Raw genomic sequence first — 20,653 nt, forward strand, 5'->3', positions numbered from 1 at the left:
TTTCCCGCTAGGGGACAGTCAGGGCGGGACTTCCGGGCTTGCAGGGTTAATTGACAGTTGCCGTTGGTTGACTCTCAGAGGTGGAAAATTCTGAGAGTATTTGGAGCTGTGATCAGTAGGATGTGTTTTCAGGGAGAGGACAAGTTGGATGTGAAAGGGGCCCTCCAATTGGCAACTCCATGAGTTCTTTTTGCCTTGCTGAAATATTTAACAAAGAAATGGGTGGCAATCAACTACGGGGACTGGATTGGCTGGAAGTAACAGGAGATCCCCCCTTAGTTCTGGGGTCCTTGCAGAAATGTGTCCGCAAGACCTCCTGGTCTAGTGCTCCACATTGGGTCCCTGCTACTTGGCACAGAACTGACATTTATCGGGGGTGGGGGTGGGGCCTTCCTTTGGGCGTTCACAGAAAGTGAAGTTACATTTTTTTTTTCATAAGAGCTCTGCCTAAATTATAGGAGCTTGGGCAGGGCTGCAGGGCCTGCTGGCTGCTCAGAGAGAGCAGACTGCGGTGCATCCTCACCAGGGCTGCTGGGGAGTTCAGCCGCACTGCTTACGCTTTGAGAAGTGCTGGTGAAAGTTGTCAGAATTGACATACCTCTGCTGAGGGTCCTCATATTTGTCTAAAACATAAACACACACACACACACACACACACACACACACACACACACACACACACACACACACACGCAGTTAGGTTCCGGAGCTTGCTGAACAAAACACTCCAGATTCAAATAGTATGAAAACAGCAATGAGTGTTTTATTCTGCACTGGGTTCCCCGCCTGTGCAAAGCAAAATGGCGAAGAACCCAGAAGTTCACGGGTTTCTATTATAGGTTCTCAGAGGAAATTTCAGGCTGGGTTAGATAAACCAAAATATGATTGGAACATTCAAACTTGTAAGTGTGGGCAACTTTGAGGTGGTCAGTAAACTCTTGGGCTAGTCATGAGTTAAGCAACCTTATCATTCCTGCCAGAAGGTCCAGCAGAGGGTCCGGCAGAGGGTCAGGCAGGCTCTGCCATTTTCTGTGTTTTTTTTTTCCAGTAAATGTTAACTCACTTCAGGGAAATAGAAACTTAGGCCTGCTCCTTTTGACAGTGAACTGAGGCCTGTCATGGAGTAAGCCCAGATCCTATCCAGTGGGGTCTCAAATGGGGCGTTAATTTCAGTTGAGGACACACACACACACACACACACACACACACACACACACATGCACACGCACACACACTGCTAATGTCTTCTCTGAGTAGTCAAAATGTGAAGAGCTGGCCCTTTATGCCCTGGTCTTCATCTCAGAACTGCCAGGCAAGCAGGCCCTTCAGTGAAATGTGGCTAGCCTGATCCCATGACAGCCACCTTTTCCAACATGTTCTGTTCACTCTAAAAATAGACCGGTCTTAAATGTGAGTGCCCTTGTATTTGGGGCATAGATGTTCAGGTTTGTGATGTCTTCTTGATGGAATTTTCCTTTGATGACTACCAAGTGACCTTCCCCATGTCTTTTGATTAATTTTGGTTTAAAGTCTATTTTATTAGATATTAGAATGGCTACTCCTGCTTGCTTTTTTGGTGCATTTGCTTGGAAAACTGTCTTCCAGCCCTTTACTCTCAGGTAATGTCTATCTTTGAGACTTAGGTGTATTTCCTGTATGCAGCAGGTTTTGGATCTTGTTTACACACCCATTCTGTTAGTATGTGTCTTTTTATTGGAGAATTGAGTCCATTGATGTTGAGATTAATGACCAGTGGCTGTTAGAACCTTTGATTTTGCTGTTGGTTGTGGTAGTGTGTTTGTGTTCTTGGCCACTTTTAGTTTTGTTGTAGTGAGGTTATTTATTTCCTCTGTTTTCCTGAGTGTAGTTAGGTCTATTAGGTTGTACTTTTCCTTCTAGTATCTTCTGTGAGGCTGGATTTATGGATAGGCATTGCTTAAATTTCTTTTTGTTGTTGAATATCTTGTTTTCTCCATCTATGATCACTGAGAGTTTTGTTGATGTAGTAGCCTGGGCTGACATCTGTTTTCTCTTAAGGTCTGCATGATATCGGTCCAGGCCCTTCTGTCTTTCATAGTCTCTGTTGAGAAGTCAGGTGTGATTCTGATGGGTTTGTTGTTATATGTTACTTGGCCATTTTCCCTTGCAGCTTTTAGTATTTTTCTTTGCTCTGTATACTTACTGCTTTGATTATTATTTCGTAGGAGGATTTTCTTTTCTGGTCTAATTTATTGGGTGTTCTGTAGGCCTCTTGTATGCTTATAAGTCTCTCCTTTAAGTTGGGGAAATTTTCTTCTATGATTTTGTTGAAAATATTTTTAGGGCCTTGAAGACAGGAATCTATTTTTTCCCTTCTATTCCTATTATTCTTAGGTTTTGCCTTTTAATGTTGTCTTGGATTTCTTGGATGGTTTGTGTCAGGAATATATTTAGATGCAACATTTTCTTTGATCGATAAATCAATTTCTTCCAATGAATCTTCCATACCTGAGATTCTTTCTTCCATCTCTTGTTGTCTGTTGGTTATGCTTACCTCTGTAGTTCCTGTTTTCTTTCCTAAGTTCTTCCTCTCCATGATTTCCTCTGTTTGTGTTTTCTTTAATTTTTCCAATTCTATCTTCAGATCTTGAACCATTTTGTTGATTTCCTTCACCTTTCTGACTGTATTTTCCTTCAATTCCTTCATCTGTTTATTTGAACATTCCTCTTTTTTTAAAAAATTTCTTTCAGCGACTTAATTATTTCCTCTCTGAAGGCTGCAAACTGGCTGTATCTTCCTGTATTTCTTTATGGATGGCCACACTCTGTTTGGCTTTATCTTCCTCTATTTCCCTACAGGTGGCCATAATCTGTTTTTATCTTCCTCTGTTTCTTTATGCATTTTATTTGTTTCCTCCATTATCCTCTTCATAAGCATAGATGTAATGTAATCTTCTTGAATTTCACTTATGCTATGGTTTCCATGGCTAATTGCCTCTGGATAACTGGTTTCCGGAGATGGCATATTGATTTGGCTTTTGTTGGTTATGTTTTTACTCTGCCCTCCACCCATCGGGCTGTCTCAGGTGGTGGCTGTTAGTTTCTGGTTCCTGCTGGGATCCTGGGGTGGGGAAAATCCCATTGGCAGAAAGATGCTTGTTCTTAAGAGAGGCCTCCTCAACCTTTTTGGTATGGTCACTGAATGACCGGTGCATCTCAAGAACTGCCACAGCTCACCTCAGGCCTATGGACCTGTGTGGTAACTGTGGTTGTTGGTAGTCAGAGGGACTCTCTTCTCACCAGAAGTCCTGAACACAGCTACCCTGATGCTGGGTTTCTGGCTCTGAATTTAGTGAGCTGCTGCTACTGCAGATCTTACACTATATTTGCTGAGCACAGCCCCCTTGAAGAATCAGGGAGCCCATGGTTTGCTCAGTTTGGCTAGGAGACAGGTTGTACTTTGGAGCAGTGTCTGAGTGCTGATCCCGTGGATCCAGGCTTCAAAAAATAGACCATACAGTTGGTCACAAAGCAAGCCTCAACAGATACAAAAAGGCAGAAATTCTAGGAAGTCTTTAATTTCTTTCTTTATTTCCTCCCTGACCCAGATGTCACTGAATAGCGAGTTGTTCAGTTTCCATATGTGTGTAGGCTTTTTGCTGTTTCTGTTGTTGTTGAGGTCCAGCTTTAGTCCATGGTGGTCAGATAGGATACAAGGGATTATTTCCGTCTTTTTGTGGGTATATGCCGAAAAGATACTCACTATTGAATGACAGCTGGGTCAGGGAGGAAATAAAGAAATAAATTAAAGACTTCCTAGAATTCAGTGAAAATGAAGGCACAACATACTCAAACTTATGGGACACAATGAAAGCAGTGCTAAGAGGAAAATTTTCATAGCACAAAATGCCTTCAAAAGGAAATTCAAAACATCTCATACAAGCAACTTAAGGGCTCACTTGAAAGCCCTAGAAAAAAACAAAAAGCTGACACACTCAAGAGGAGTAGACAGCTAGGAATAATCAAACTCAATCAATAAATTAGAAACAAATAAAACAATTCAAAGAATCAATGAAACCAAGAGCTGGTGCTTTGAGAAAATCAACACAATAGACAAATCCTTAGCCAAAGTAAAAGGCAGAAAGACACTATCCAAATCAACAAAATCCGAAATGGAAAGGGAGACATAAAAATAGACACAAAAGCAATCTACAGATTCAATGCAATTCCCATGAAATTACCAAAACAATTCTTTATAGACCTTGAAAGAAATTTCTTAACTTCATATGGAATAACAAGAAACCCAGAATTGCTAAAACAATCCTCTACAATAAAAGATATTCTGGAGTTATCTCCATCTGTGATCTCAAGCTGTACTATAGAGCAACAGTAATAAAAACAGCATGGTACTGGCAAAGAAACAGGCTGGTGAATCAGTGGAATCAAATAGAAGACCCAGAAATAAACCCACACACTTATGGACACATGAATTTTGACAAAGATGCCAAAACCATACAATAGAAAAAAGATAGCATCTTCAACAAATGGTGCTGGTCTAACTGGATTTCTACATGTAGAAATATGCAAATAGATCCATATTTATCACCCTGCACAAAACTAAAGTCCAAGAGGAACATAAAACCAGACATACTAAATCTGTTATAAGAAAAAGTGCAGATGAACCTTGAACTCATTGGCTCAGGAGACAACTTCCTGGATAGAACACTGACAGCACAGGCTCTAAGATCAACAATCGATAAATGGGACCTCATGAAAATGAAAAGCTTTTCTAAAGCAAAGGACACTGTCATCACAACAACACGCCTGCCTACAGATTGGGAAAGGATCTTCACCAACCCTTTATCTGACAGAGGGCTAATGTCCAGAATATATAAAGAACTCAAGAAGTTAAACAGCAACAAATCAAGTAATTCAATTACAAAATTAGGTACAGAGCTAAACAGAAAATTCTCAATAGAGGAATATAGATTGGCAGAGAAAAATTTAAAGAAGTGCTCAGTGTCCTTAGTCATCAGAGAAATGCAAATCAAAATGATCCTGAAATCTCACCTTACATCCATCAGAATGGCTAAGATCAAAATCTCACGTGAGAACGCATGCTGAAGAGGCTTTGGAGAAAGGGGAACCCTCTTCCATTGCTGGTGGGAATGTAAACTTATACTTCCACTTTAGAAATCTATCTGGTGCTTTCTCGGAAAATTTGGAATAGTGCTACTTCTAGATCCAACTACATTATATGTCTAATATCCACTTATGAGTGAGTATATATCCTGTGTGTCTTTCTGCTTCTGAGATACCTCACTCAGGATGATATTTTCTAGTTCTCACCATTTGCCTGCAAATTTCATGATTTCTTTGTTTTTTAATTGCTGAGTAATAGTCCATTGTGTAAATATACAATTTCTGTATTCGTTTCACAACTGAGGGACATCAGGGTTGTTTCCAGCTTCTGTCTATTACAAATAAAGCTGCTATGAACCTGGTTGAGCAAATGTCCTTTCTGTATACTTGAGCATCTTTTGGATATATGCCTAGGAGTGGTATAGCTGGGTATTAGACATATAATATAGGATAAACATACTAAAATCTGTACACCCAAAGAAGCTAAGCAAGAAGGAGGACTCTGGATAAGATACTCAATCCTCATTCAGAAAGGCAAAGAGGATGGACATCAGAAGAGGGAGAAAACAGGGAATAGGACAGGAGCCTACCACAGAGGGCCTCTGAAAGACTATCCTGCAGGGTATCAAAACAGATGTGGAGACTCATAGCCAAACTTTGGGCAGAGTGCATGGAATTTTCTGAAAGAAGGGGGAGATAGAAATACCTGGAGGAGACAGGAGTTGCATAAGGTGAACACAGAACAAAAATTCTAGACACAGGGGTACTTTCTGAGACTAATACTCCAACCAAGGTCCATGCATGAAGATAACCTAGAACCTCTTCACAGATATAACCCATGACAGCTCAGTGTCCTAGTGGGCTCCATAGTAATGAGAACAGGGAATGTCTCTGACACAAACTCAGTGACCTGCTCTTTGATCACCTCCCCCTCAGTGGGGTGCAGCCTTGACAGGCCACAGAGGAAGACAATGCAGCCACTCCTGATTAGAACTGATAGAATAGGATCAGATGGAAGTAGAGGAGCACCTACCTAACAGTGAACTCGGGGAGGGGCACGGATGGAGAAGAAGGAGGGAGGATGGGATTGGGAGGGGAAAAGGGAGGGAATTACAGGTGGGATACGAAGTGAATAAACTGTAATTAATAAAAATAAAAATAAAATATATCTTAACTGGGTGCTTCAGTTAGGAGTACCCAGTTTCCAAGTCAGTAGGCTCACTGGATTCAGTGAGGGGTTCCCTGTACTCTAGCTTTAGGGCATCTGATACTCTCTTCTAACCTCCAAGGATATACACACACATACATGATGCACATATGTGTGCTCACACACACCACAGAGAGAGAGACAGAGAGAAAGGAGATAACAAGAGAGAGGGGGAAGGCAAATATTAAATATTTAGCAAAGCTGGGCACACACTGTAATCCCAGCACTCAGGAAGGCAGAGGCAGGCAGACCTCTGTGAGTTCAATGACAGCTTGGTCAACCAAATGACTCCGGGACAGCCAAGGCTACACAGCGAAACCCTATCTCAAAAACAAACAAAAGAGCAAAAAATTAGCAAAAGTTTGAGACAAAATCAGACCCTACTCATCCTCTTTCTCAGCTACCCATCCCTGAGGTTTCTCATCCCAGTTTTTAGAGTATATTATTCATAGTAATAGGCTTTAGGCGTTACCTGAAGCTTTCCAACTTGATTCAGTAAAATCAAGAAGAAAGCACCTTCTCTGCCAGCTGACAAGGCTCCCATTCTGAATCCAGCTCCCGACTGCTTAGAGGAGGGGGCCGGGCAGCCTGGAGTCCTGTGGGTGCTTTCATTTCAGGGCAAGGGGGAGGGACATGTACAGTTAAAGGCCATGCTGGACCAGCCCATGCTCCCTGCCAACTGGGTACCAGGCAGTGCAATCTGCTAACTGTGCCCACAAGCTGTGGGTAGTGACTTTCTTGGAGACAGTTCTCCAGCTCCTGTAGCTATGACTAGGTGAACCCAGTATAGTGGGGGGGGGGAGGCTGTGTGTCCTCAGGGTGTAGACTCTTTATGCACTCAGGAATTGGCTCCTTTTGCTGCCAGACGTGTCTCTGGGTTGATACTGCTAGGGCCACTGTCCTCATGGTTCCTGTTGTGAGTGTTGAGCCATTATGGCCTTCCCCTCTTACTTCTCTTTCTTCCTGCTGCTACCACTGTCCCAACTCCTTACACAAGCTTATACCATACACCTTCCTCATCTTCCTCTCTGTCCTTTAAGATCACTCCTGCATTCCCAGCTGAACAAGAGAAGACAATGAGAATCATCCGGCATCTAGGTCCATCACACGGGAAAAGGCGTGCTGAGGGGCTGCAGTGTGAAGCAGGGATGGGCAGCATCTGCCCACTCACATCTTGAGGGGAATACTGCTTTTCAAAGCAATAATTCAAAAGTCACTTTACTATGTGGCCATGGTAGGTGCGTGTGAACATTTGTGTCAGCTGATTGCATGAGCCTTGGTGAGAAAAGTGTTGGTGCTGAACTGTACAGAGTGAATCAAACGGAGGTGAAGAAAGACCTTGTTTGATTTCCGGAGACCTTTATGCCTAACTGCATATCTTACCAAGGCTAGTGTAGTCAGCTGATCTAAGTAACTTGGCACACCATGTTCTGCACACCCACATACCCACTACCTGTCTCCTTCTTGCAAGCACACGGTGCACATTACATCCCTAAACTGCTGTCAGTTGTGTACCTCAAAGTTTCGGCCCACAGGAACTGCATGTGAGCAGAAAGCAAAGACAAGCCTGGAACTGGATACATTGTAACTTGAAATAGGCCTTAGGCGATCCTTTCCAGGCTGAGGATCACAGATACTGTATTGTTCCCAGGGACACCACATGCTCCAGCTCTGAATCTGCAGAGGCATACTTCGTTATGGATGATATTCAGGGTATGGAGTCTCAAAGCTGTAGCCACGATATCACCTGGTTACTCAGCCTAGGACTCAGGGAGGTCCAGGAAGAACAGCACGGTCAGTACCTGTATTGAAATGGTATTTTTGTGAGCCACAGGAAGCATATGTGTCCTCGTAGAAGTGAGTGGAGTGCCAGTGCCCATTGTCAGCTCTATCTGGAGCTTCCATTGCTTTGTCTCACCTTTCCATGCAGACTGAGCTCTGATGTCTTTGTGTTTTCTCTTTTTCAGATATGAAGGCAGAGATGTTCTTTCAAGTTGGAGAGAGAAGAGAGGAGAAAGGTGCACTGGGTCAGCCTGGAATCAGAGCAGAGGGAACAGAAAGCTAAAAAGAAAAATTAAATGGAGGAGGAAAAGGCCACTTTGCTTTTGGTGTTCCAGGTCCTAAGGTTGATGGGAATAACCACTGGTCCTAAGGTCCGGAGGCTGATGGCACCACTGGTAGTGGCTTGGAGCAGGAACAATGTGAGCCGGTTGCTGAGGGCACTGAGAGCCACAAGAGTGTGAAGCCTAGGGATAACAGATGGCCCTCCACCACCTTAGGTTCCCCAATTGGCAGTTGGAGCAATTGGAGACCCTTCTTCAATGCAGTAATTCCTGCAATGCCCCATCAAGGTAAGCAGATTTCCCTGCTTGGTGCCCAGTTTTCAGGGAACACATGCTAGTTCTAGGAGAATTTTGTCTCTCTCTTAAGGACCTCACATGCCCTCTTGATATAAAAGCCACCTCGAAACTCTAGACTGCCTAACCCACTCCTCCTGCAGGTAGGTTTGAGGGTATGGTGGAAGCTATGGCAATTGGGAATGAAACTAATTTCTTCCTATATTTAAATGAGTCCACTTGGAAACTGGAGAGATTCAAGGCCCTGATAGGGCAGGCGAGAGAAGCCTGAGGTCTGACTGGAAAAGCGCAGGGTGGGGTTCTACATTTGTTTGCAATTTTGTTCTGCTTAATGATTTTTTTTTTTTTGCTTCCTCTTAAAGTTGGTACAGGGTCATAATGGTGTGAGAACTCTGGGCAAATTAAGCCTCAAGGCCGATGGTACAAACACTGTTGGGGGCAGGAAGAGGTGTTCATGGGGCAAACATTTAAAACAGAATGTGAAATAGGCTTTGCCTATTTTATTTCATCCATGGTACCACATACTGGACATGTGCCATTTTTTTTTCTTTTAGGAATGATCTTTTGAAATGTATGGGTGTAAGAGAGTCCAGAGTGCAGGTCAGTAATCTGAAAAAACGCGATTTGGCAGGACAGCCATTTTAAAACTCGTCTGAAGTCTTGAGACACCTTTGCCCTAGATATGTTGAAGTCGGTGTGTTGGGATGGAGTCTCTTGGTTTTTGGAGGAACTTAAAAGTCTGTGGGTATGAAATAGAGTCAGAAAGCCCTGGCATATGAAAACAAAATGAAGGGCTTCTTTGTGTATGGTCTAAGATTTCACTGATGTGCTTGAGCATATAACTCAGAGATAAAGCACTTGTCCTAGCAAGCATGAAGCTCTAGGTTCATTCCCTAGTACCTACAAAAAAAAAAAAAATCAATGAAAACCTCAGTGGTTATGTACAAAGGTACATGTTTTTTTGTTGTTTTCTGTTTGCTTTTTTATTGGCATGCTTTTTAGTGTACTAACTGAGCCACTCATCCTTTTGAATGTAGGCTTAGTTTAAGATTAGGTGAGTCAGGTACAGAAGAACTAGGAGAAGGATCACAGGTGTAGTATCTACTCCCCACAGCACCTTTCCCTGAAGATTTTAGCGCAACATTTGAGTGCCATCCTTGTGCCACAGCAAGGTGGGGATGGCCTCTTCTTGTGCCACCAACATGTTGACCACATATGCTGCCGTGACAACCCTTACTTCTCAGCAATTCTTTCATCAATAAAGAGGTGCATTCTCAATATGCATGTCCCCTTTCCCCTGTGATTACTAAAACAGTGATGTAAATATCTTAGTGATTCTAGCATCATGTAAATTCCTTTTAAACAGAATGACAGAAAGGTACCCTTTCACAACATGGCATGATTGAGTCACCTTCAGTAATTCCTACACGTCACAGAAGGGCCGAAAGTACTTCGGTGATGGATTACACTGACCTGCACTTTCTCCTTTGTCACCTTGTCATTGTGCTGCCTTTGACTCACCCTGCCACTGTATGTCAAGGAAGGGCAGGATAAACTCCTGCTGATAATCAGTGTTTTCCCCGATGGGGCTCAGTTCTGCTACTATTTGCAAGTCCATTACAACACTGTAAATGACTGGAAGGTGGGCAGGCTCTCTGATAGTGAGCTCAGCACTGCTGGAGGTGCCTGCTTGCAAGGCGGCTCTGATGAGCTGTGAGGTGGGGTGAGGGCAGTGAGAATAGCTAAGTGGTGACCACGTAGAGCCTGTTAGGCTCCAAACCCGGTTCTGTATGGAGTAAGAGTCCCAGATCCACCTCTGTCTTTGTCCTGGCAACTCGACATTATTATTTCTCTTTAGCCTTTGAGAAAAGTCTGTTAGGTTTCAGACCTGGGACAAAGGGCTGAGGTGTGTCTATCTACCATATCAAAGTGGACTCTGCTGTCAGATTCTCCCAGCATCCTTCAGTTTCTACCTATTTCCTGGCTTGCATACCCCACCCCATACCCTGGGCTCTTCAGCTCAGGGGAGTTTCCTGTATACTCCAACTATTTTGGTTACCCAGCCTTTTTGTACCTTTAGGCCTCCTGGATGCTGCCCCTGGTTCCCCTCTCTCTCTTCTCTCCCTTCTCCCTCCCTTTCCCCTCTCCCCAAATGGCACAGGTCAGTCTGGACATGCTGACTTTGGGTATGTCTTTATTTTATGTACAATAAACCTTCTCCCCCACCCTATCTAGGAGCAGGCATGTTTCCTTTCCTTTTTTTTTTGTTTTCTTTTTTATTCATTCAGAGTCCACGGCACTCTTTACATTGTCAATCCCCTGGGGTCCACTAGGGGGCGACAGGCACTCTTGACATAGTTGTACCCCTTTACCAGAAGGCAGCAGGTAATCTTGATTCTGTCTTTTCTCTTTTGTTCAACAGGGGGCAGTAGGCACTCTAGACATTGTCATCCCCGTTTTGTCATGTCCTGGGTGGTTTTATGTCAACTTGGCATAAGCTGGAGTCACTGGAGAGGAGGCAGCCACAACTGAGAAAATTCCTTCATAAAATAAGGCTGTAGGCAAGCCTATAGGGCGTTTTCTCAATCAGTGATTGACATGGGCCGGCCCAGTCCATTGCGAGTCGTGCGAGCTCTGGGCTGGTGGTCCTGGGTAGTATAAGAAGCCATGGGAAGCAAGTCAGTAGTCAGCAGGCCTCTGTGCCTCCTGGTTCCTGCTCTCACATGAACAGTGATGTAGAAGTGTAAGCCAAATACTTTCCTCCCCAGTTTGCTTTTGATCACGTTGTTTCATCATAGCAATAGTAACCTGAACTAGGACAGAAATTGGTACCAGGAAAATGGGGTGTTGCTGTGACAGACCTGACCATATGTGGAATGACTGATTGTGGAAGGACACTGGAACTTTTGGTGAGGAACCCACTGAGTGTTCAAAGCTTGGTGAGCTGTTCTGTGGGAGCTTGGGTGATAACAATGTTGAGAGCAGTGCAGATGATGGAGGGCTGCCTAGTGATATTTCAGAATGTGTTTGAGAGTCCCTCAATGACTCAATCAGGGCCATTTGCTTTCCTGAGTTAAGAATCTGTGGTTCTGCTTAGCTGTGACTGAGGAATCAGCTTGATTTAAAATATACCAGAACTATTACCTTCGTTTTGTTGGGACAGTTGAAGCTGGTCAGTAAGAGCTGAGAAATTAGTGGTCCTTAAGAAGAGACCGGCCTCAGTGAAGTGCAATCTTCTGGTAAGTGTTTCCTCAGAGACAGCACATGCAAGCTGTATTCCAGTGCCCCTCCCCCGCCAAGGTTGTACCTCATTCTGACAGAGGAACTTGGTTATATGAGAATCACTCAGGTATTGGTAGTTTAGGAAGCATGCAGGGGTCATGGAGAACAGCTGAGGCTTGGCAGTGTGTGGCAGGGATGAAGTCCCCAAGGAAAGCCCAAGAGAGGCTACTGGTGAAAGTTCAGCCCAGTCGCAGCAAGAGACCCCTTGTTGAACTTTGGACAAACGTGGAAGCCAAGCATGCCTGTTGCCCCCTCATGGATTAAGTGGATACAACGCTGTCAAGGGAGCCTGTCACCACCTTGTGGACAAAAGGGAAATGACAGTCAATAGTGCTTGTCATCTCCTCATAGATTAAAGGGGAATGAACAAAAAAATAGTGCCTGCTGCCTCCTCAAGAACAAAAGGATTGACAAGTTCAAGACTGTCTGCCTAGGCCCCCTCCCCAGACTAAAGAGGAATGAAAAAGTAAAGAGAGCCTATTGCCCCCGACAGACAAAAGGCAAGTGACAACAAAGTCATCAGTGCCTCTTGCCCCCTCACACACAAAAAGGGTCTAAGCCAAGAGGGCCTGTTGCCCCCTTGTGGAAAAAGGGGGAACAACAATGTCAAGAGTGCTCTAAAAGGAAACAATGTTTGCTGTCTGCATTAGTGGACTAAGGGGGAACAGTTTCTTTCCTCCCCCCCCTTTGTGCAAGTTATTATTTTTATTTAAACTTTAATTAAGTACATTTTAATAAGCAGTGATTGCTAACAGTACAATACTGGTGGAGTACATACAGAGACACTGCTTGTGATTATCATTTCTAGAATTGTATATGACCTTTATTTGTATCAACAACAACAAACTGTTCATCCTTTTCTCGGTGTGGATCATGGAGGTATGCTTGATAAATTTATCTGTCCCATCCTCTTTCTGCCACTATAAGTAAAACAGTTGATATCATCTATCTATCTACCTATTTACCTATCAACTATCTACAACTATCTATCTATCTATCTATCTATCTATCTATCTATCTATCTATCTATCTAATCTATCTATTGCTCTATCCCTGTCTATCCCTTTACCCAGTGAGAAAGAGTCACAGTACTTCTTACTGCTGTACCTGGAATGAAGGGCATTATAATCTTTACAGTCTTCATTGGAAGCCACTGAAGATGCCCACCATCCTCTACTATTAGATTTGTTCGTATCAATTGATTGCCTATTGGTGGGTTCACTGCTAAATGTTCTGAGTACCTGGATGCTATGCCCCTGTCAATTAGAAATTGTCCATACCATCTAATTGTTTTTTTGTTTTTTTTTTTTTGGTCTGGCATAGAAACTTCCAAAGTATCTAGTCATTCCTCTCAATTGTTGATACTCCCCCTTTCTACTTACCTACCTTAGTCCACTCTACTTACCTCTGAAAATGAGGGCCAGTTTTCACTGTCAGGAGAGTAATGCTTCTTTCAACTCTGGGTGAATAATAACCTTTCTGACTAGTAGGCAGACACAGTATAGGTAGAGCTTGGACTCTTTTCTCCAAGTAGAAGTTTCTTCGCAGTAGAAATTAGACTATTTAAACTGGTAGACAATGAAGCTGAGAAAAAGGCAACAAATTCAACCAGTGATCACAGAGACTGTGGATGAGAGTGTGATAGAGGTGGTAGATGTTCCCGCATCTCCTCACCTTTAGAGTCCAGTGTCTTACCTGACCTCAGATTTCAGCATCTACATTCTTTTTATTCCTTTGTAATATATTTAAATTATTTTTACTTAATATATATAATTTTTATTTCTAATTTATTGTTAAATTTATTACACTTTATTCACTTTGTATCCAAGCTGTAGCCCCCACCCTCAGCCCCTCCCAGTACTACCTTCCCTTCCCTTTCCTCCCCATATGTCCCTCCCCCAGTCCACTGATAGGGGAGGGCCTCCTCCTCTTCCATATGACTCTTGCCTATCAGGTCTCATCAGGACTGGCTGCATTGTCTTCTTCTGTGGCCTGGAAGGCTGCCTTCCCCATCAGGGGGAGGTGATCAAAGAGCCAACCACTGAGTTCATGTCATAGACAGGCCTTGTTCCTTTTACTAGTGAGACAGCAAGGGGGAACAATTTCAACAGGGCCTGTTGCTTATTAGACTATGAATAGGCAATAGTCACTAACTGACTCTGTCATTCTCTTTAGTCTACAAGGTGACTATGCTAATTTGACTATTAGCCCTTCTGCAGCTCAACCTCATCTACTTGCCTGGCATCCAGAACCACAGGACTTCTTGAATTGGGGCCACCTGTGCTCTTAAGCCTGAAACACCGATACAATTACAGATTTGGTCCTGGGGTACCTTAGGGAAGCCAGGCAGGTCAGTCAGAGTAGGAAGGGAAGCAGTCATTGTCCCTGTGGCTCAGCTGCCGCAGAAGGAGATGCACTGGAGAAGTTTGATCCTGGAATGAAGAGCAAGCCAAGAGTGCAGGCATCAGCACGGTACTGCCCTGAGGCAGAGGGATAGAGACAGAAGGAGCCTTCTGGGATAGGACATGAGTTGCCAGACTGCCCTTTCTACCAGCCAGGGGCCCTGAAGGGTCAGGTCAAGTCCAAGACCATGTGGTCCTTCAGTGTTAAGTCCTGTGCTTCAGAGTGTATGTCCTTTAAATTTCCAAGGCTAATGTTCTGGGGCTGAAAAATACATAAGCAAAAGAACTTCAGTGTCTTTTTTGTTTTGTTGGCTGCATACTGTCATAAAAGGCAGTGTTTCTCTTGTGCTAAAAGATGTCATGTGGAACTTCCACAAAACCTGGTGCTTGGTTCTTCCCATAGTAGGTATGAGATGGCAGGCTATTTACACCTCCTTCCTGACAGAGAACTATCTGATGAATGATGTGATGTAAACATCCCTGGCAATGTGATGTAGCCATGGGATGCTAAGGAGGAAGGTGAGCTGGCTAGTCTGGTGGTTCTAGTGGGTTATCATCCAAGATGAAGGTGGACATGGAAAATATTAAGCATTATCATTATTGTCACTCAAAATGTACTTGTTTCCCCAGTGCTTCAAGAACACTGTGTTTTATTGTTATAAACATCAGAGACTAAAGCCACTGAAGCCATCTATTAGCGGAAAGCATGAAGCAGGTAACATGTCAAAGCTTACAAAGCCCTAAAAATTAGAAAAGTATTTAGGTGGAAAATGCATCATTCAGATTCCTTCATAAGCAAACAAATGATGAAAAGCTGGATTTTATTTAATCTTTCAGTCCATTTCCTAGGCAATAGCTGACAAAATTGAAAAGGACTTTCAACATTGAATAAAGAGAATACTGTATGCTTCCCGAACAATTGAGCCATTCATTGTCCAAGGATCAAGTTGTTGTACAGCCAATTCACCCAACCTTCTCGAATATGCCAGTTTTACTGAACATTTTTGAGTATGTGTTAATATAGGTAGGTTACTGCAACTTTTTTTGGGCAAACTGGCATAGCCTAATGGCTATGGAGGATCTGTTCTGTGTTGTTCTCTGCCACAGATATCACACTATGACCTACCACCTCACATTTGGCTCCAATTATTGCCATGTTAGGTGCCAATTATCACTGGATTATCTCTACCCACCAGCCTCCCAAGTAATGACATGAAGACATCTTATTAATATGCAGCTTGACCTTAGCTTAGGCTTGTTCCCAATTAGCTTGTATAACTCAAATAAACCCATGTATACTAATCTACATTCTGCCAAGTGGCTCCTTACCTCTCCTCAGTATTGGAGAGGTTTCTTCCTGTGCATCTGGCTGGCAAATCCCGCATGCTTGATTCTTTCCCAGAGTTCTTCTCTCTGCCTGGAAATCCTGCCTATCCTCTTTCTTTCCCTCCTATGGGCCATTCAGCTCTTTCTTATATCAAGAAAAGGGTGATGTAGAAGATATTTACAAAATGCTGAGACAGGTGATACTTCATAAAAATACCTGCCCTATCATAAAAATAATGACCTCCTTCAGCTTTTCCTCAACAGGGAATGGTCAGCCCTCAGAAATAACATTCTTTCCATAGATGACACTGTCCCTGATGTTCAACCTCCAATTACAGAGAGACCTGACATCTAGCTGATGTTCTTGGATATTATAATCCTGGACCAATTGTAAGATCTCTTCTAATGGGTGCTGAACTGGACTACAATGGCATTCTTCGGCTGACACTCATTGATGCTTTCTCCAGGTTGAAAATGTCTATTGTTACCTCTTTCTCTGAATGATTGGGTGTGGTCCCAGCCAGCTGGAATAAAGACTTTCTTTTTTTTTCATTTTCTTTTTATTTTTATTAATAACAATTTATTCACTTTTTATCTCCCCTGTAGCTCCCTCCCTCTTCTCCTCCCAATCCCACCCTCCTTCCCTCTTCTCCACTCATGTCCCTCCCCAAGTCCACTGATAGGGGAGGTCCATCTCTCCTTCCTTCTCATCCTAGTCTAACAGGTCTCATCGAGTGGCTTCATTGTTTTACTCTGTGGCCTGGTAAGGCTGCTCCCACCTCAGGCGGAAGTGATCAAAGAGCAGGCCACTGAGTTCATGTCAGAGACAGTCCCTGTTCTCATTACTATTGAACCCACTTGGACACTGAACTGCCATAGGTTACATCTGTGCAGGGGTTCTAGGTTATCTCCATGAATGGTCCTTGGTTGGAGTACCAGTCTCAGAAAAGACCCCTGGGCACAGATTTTTTTTGGCTGTGTTGCTCTCCTTGTGGAGCTCCTGTATGCTCCATGTCTTACGATCTCCCCCTTCTTTCATAAGATTCCTTGCACTCCGCCCAAAGTTTGGCTATAAGTCTCAGCATCTGTTCTGATACCCTGCAGGGTAGGGCCTTTCAGAGACCCTCTGTGGTAGGCTCCTGTCCTATTCCCTGTTTTCTCCCTCTTCTGATGTCCATCCTCTTTGCCTTTCTGAATGGGGATTGAGCAACTTAGCCAGAGTCCTCCTTCTTGATTAGTTTCTTTAGGTGTACAGATTTTAGTATGTTTATTCTATATTATATATCTAGTATATACTTATAAGTGAGTATATACCCTGTGTGTGTTTCTGCTTCTGGCATAAATCACTTAGGATGATCTTTTCCAGTTCTCACCATTTGCCTGCAACTTTCATATTTTCCTTGTTTTTATTTATTTATTTATTTATATATTTTTTACACTTTATTCACTTTGTATCCCCCTATAAGCCCCTTCCTCCTCCCCTCCCGATCCCACTCTTCCTCCCCCTTCTTCATGCATGCCCCTCCCCAAGTCCACTGATAGGGGAGGTCCTCTTCTCCTTCCCAGATCTTAGTCTATCAAATTTCATCAGGAGTGGCTGCTTTGTCATCTTCTGTGGCCTGGTAAGACTGCTCTCCCCTCAGGGGGAGGTGATCAAAGAGCAGGCCTATCAGATTGTGTTGGAGGCAGTCCCTCTTCCTCTCTTTTTTATTGCTGAGTAATATTCCATTGTGTAGATGTACCACAATTTCTGTATCCATTCCTCAGTTGAGGGGCACCTGGGTTTTTTTTTTTTTTTTTTCAGTTTCCGGCTATTACAAATAAAGCTGCTGCAAACATGATTGAGCAAATGTCCTTGTATACTTAACATCTTTTGGAAATATACCTAGGAATGATATAGCTGGATCTTGAGGAAGCGCTATTCCTAATTGTCTGAGGAAGCGCCAGATTGATTTTCAAAGTGGTTGTATAATTTTACATTCCCATTAGCAATGGAGGAGGGTTCCTTTTTCTCCACATCCTCTCCAGCATGTGTTGTCATTTGAGTTTTTGTTTTTAGCCATTCAGATGAGTGTAAGGTGAAATCTCAGGGTCATTCTGATTTGCATTTCCCTGATGACTAAGGACTTTGAACATTTCTTTAAGTGTTTATCTGCCATTTGATATTCCTCTATTGAGAATTCTCTGTTTAGCTCTGTACCCCATTTTTAATTGGATTAACTGATTTGTTGCTGTTTAACTTCTTGAGATCTTTATATATTCTGAATATTAACCCTATCAGATATAGGGTTGTTGAAGATCCTTTCCCAATCTGTAGGCTGTCGTTTGGTTCTGACAACAGTGTCCTTTGCTTTACAGAAGCTTTTTGGTTTCATGAGGTTCCATTTATTGATTGTTGCTCTTAGAGCCTGTGCTGTTGGTGTTCTGTTCAGGAAGTTGTTTCCAGTGCCAATGAGGTCAAGGATTTTCTCCACTTTTTCTTCTAACAGGTTTAGTTGGTTTGGTTTTATGTTGAGGTCTTTGATCCACTTGGACTTTAGTTTTGTGCAGGGTGATAAATATGGATGTATTTTTATTTTTCTGCAAGTAGACATCCAGTTTGACCAGCACCATTTGTTGAAGATGCTATCTTTTTTCCATTGAATGGTTTTGGCATCTTTGTAAAAAATCAGGTGTCCATAAGTGTGTGATTTATGTCAGGGTCTTCTATTTGATTCCATTGATCCACCATTCTCTCTCTGCCAGCACCATGCAGTTTTTATTACTGTTGCTCTATAGTACAGCTTAAGATGGATATACCTCCAGAAGATCTTTTATTGTAGAGGATTATTTTAGCAATTCTGGGTGTCTTGTTATTCCATCTGAAGTTGAGAATTTTTCTTTCCAGGTCGGTAAAGAATTGTGTTGGTAATTTGATAGGAATTGCATTGAATCTGTAGATTGCTTTTGGTAAGATGGCCATTTTTACTATGTTAATCCTGCCAAGCCATGAGCATGGGAGATCTTTCCATCTTCTGATAGCTTCTTCTAATTCTTTCTTCAGAGACTGGAATTTTTTTTCATATAAGTCTTTGACTTGCTTGGTTAGGGTCACACCAAGGTACTTTGTGTTCTTTGTAGCTATTGTGAATGGTGTTGTTTCCCTAATTCTTTCTCAGACTTTTTGTCTTTTGTATATCGGAGGGCTACTGATTTTTTTGAGTTAATTTTGTATCCAGCCACTTTGCTGAAGGTGTTTATCAGCGGTAAAGTTCCCTGGTAGAATTTTTGGAGTCACTCATGTATACTGTCATATCATCTGTGAATAGTGATACTTTGACTTCTTCCTTTCCAATTTGTATCCCCTTGATCTACTTTAATTGTCTTATTGCTCTAGCAAGGACTTCAAGTACTAAGTTGAAGAGATATGGAGAGAGTGGGCAGCCTTGTATTGTCCCTGATTTCAGTGGGATTGATTTTAATTTTGCTGTTTAGTTTGATATTGGCTATAGGCTTGATGTATATTGCCTTTACTATCTTTAAGTGTGTGCTGTGTATCCCTAATCTCTCCAGGACTTGAAATATGAATGGATGTTGGATTTTGTCAAATGATTTTTCAGCATCTAAGGAGATGATCATGTGGTTTTTCTCCTTCAGTTTGTTTATATGGTGGATGTCATTGATGGATTTCCATATACTGAACCATTTCTGCATGCCTGGGATGAAGCCTACTTGGTCACAGCGGATGATACCTTTGATGTGTCCTTGTATTCGGTTTATAAGTATTTTGTTAAGATTTTTGCATCAATGTTCATAAGGGAGATTGGCCTGATTTTTTTTTCTTTATTGGGTCTTTGTGAGGTTTAGGTACCAAGGTGACTGTGGCTTCATAGAATGAGTTGGATACTGTTTCCTCTGTTTCTATTTTGTGGAATAGTTTAAAGCATATTGGTGTTAGCTCTTCTTTGAAGGTTTGGTAGAATTCTGCACTGAAACCATCTGGCCGTGGGCTTTTTTTGCATGGTAGACTTTTGATGACTCATTGTATTTCCTTGGGGATATAGGATTATTTAACTGATTTACTTGGTCTTGATTCAGCTTTGGCAAATGGAATCAATCAAGAAAATTGTCCATTTCCTTTAGATTTTCAAATTTTGTGGTGTATATGCTTTTGAAGTAAGAGCTAATGATTGTTTGCATTTCCTCAGTGTCTGTTGTTATGTCCCCCTTTCCATTTCTGATTATGTTGATTTCGATAGTGTCTTTCTGCCTTTTAGTTAGTTTGGCTAGGGGTTTGTCTATCTTGTTGATTTTCTCAAAGAACTAGCTTTTGGTTTCATTGATTCTTTGAATTGTTTTATTTGTTTCTTAATTATTGATTCAGTCCTGAGTTGGATTATTTCCAGCCATCTACTCTTTTTTGGTGTGTCTTCATCCTTTTTTTTCCCCTAGGGCTTTTAGGTGAGCCATTAAGTTGCTTGAATGAGATGTTTTGAATTTCTTCTTGAAGGCACTTAGTGCTATGAACTTTCCTCTTAGCACTGCTTTCATCGTGTCCCATTAGTTTGGGTATGTTGTGTCTTCTTTTTCATTGAATTCTAGGAAGTCTTTAATTTCTTTCTTTCTTCTTCCCTGCCAAGCTATCATTGGGTAGTGAGTTGTTCAGTTTCCATGTGTGTGTAGGCTTTTTGCTATTTCTGTTGTTGTTGAGGTCCAGCTTTAGTCCATGGTGGTCAGATAGGATACAAGGGATTATTTCAATCTTCTTGTATCTGTTGAGGCTTGCTTTGTGACCAACTATATGGTCTATTTTGGAGAGCATTCCATGAGATCCTGAGAAGAACATTAATTCTTTTGTGTTCGTGTGAAATATTCTGTAAATGTCTGCTAGGTCCATTTGATTCATGACCTTTGTTAGAGTTATTGTTTCTTTGTTTAATTTCTGTTTTGTTGACCTGTCCTTTGTTGAGAGTGGGCTG

The 20,653-nt window shown here is 42.4% G+C and overlaps 1 pseudogene; it reads left to right on the top strand.

Moving 5' to 3' along the window:
* Nucleotides 1-8,043: 8,043 nt before the first annotated feature.
* On the top strand, nucleotides 8,044-11,117 carry LOC110543876 (homeobox protein Rhox5-like; annotated as a pseudogene).
* Nucleotides 11,118-20,653: the final 9,536 nt, after the last annotated feature.

Source organism: Meriones unguiculatus, chromosome X (assembly GCF_030254825.1).
Source record: "Meriones unguiculatus strain TT.TT164.6M chromosome X, Bangor_MerUng_6.1, whole genome shotgun sequence".
Taxonomy (NCBI): Eukaryota; Metazoa; Chordata; class Mammalia; order Rodentia; family Muridae; genus Meriones; species Meriones unguiculatus.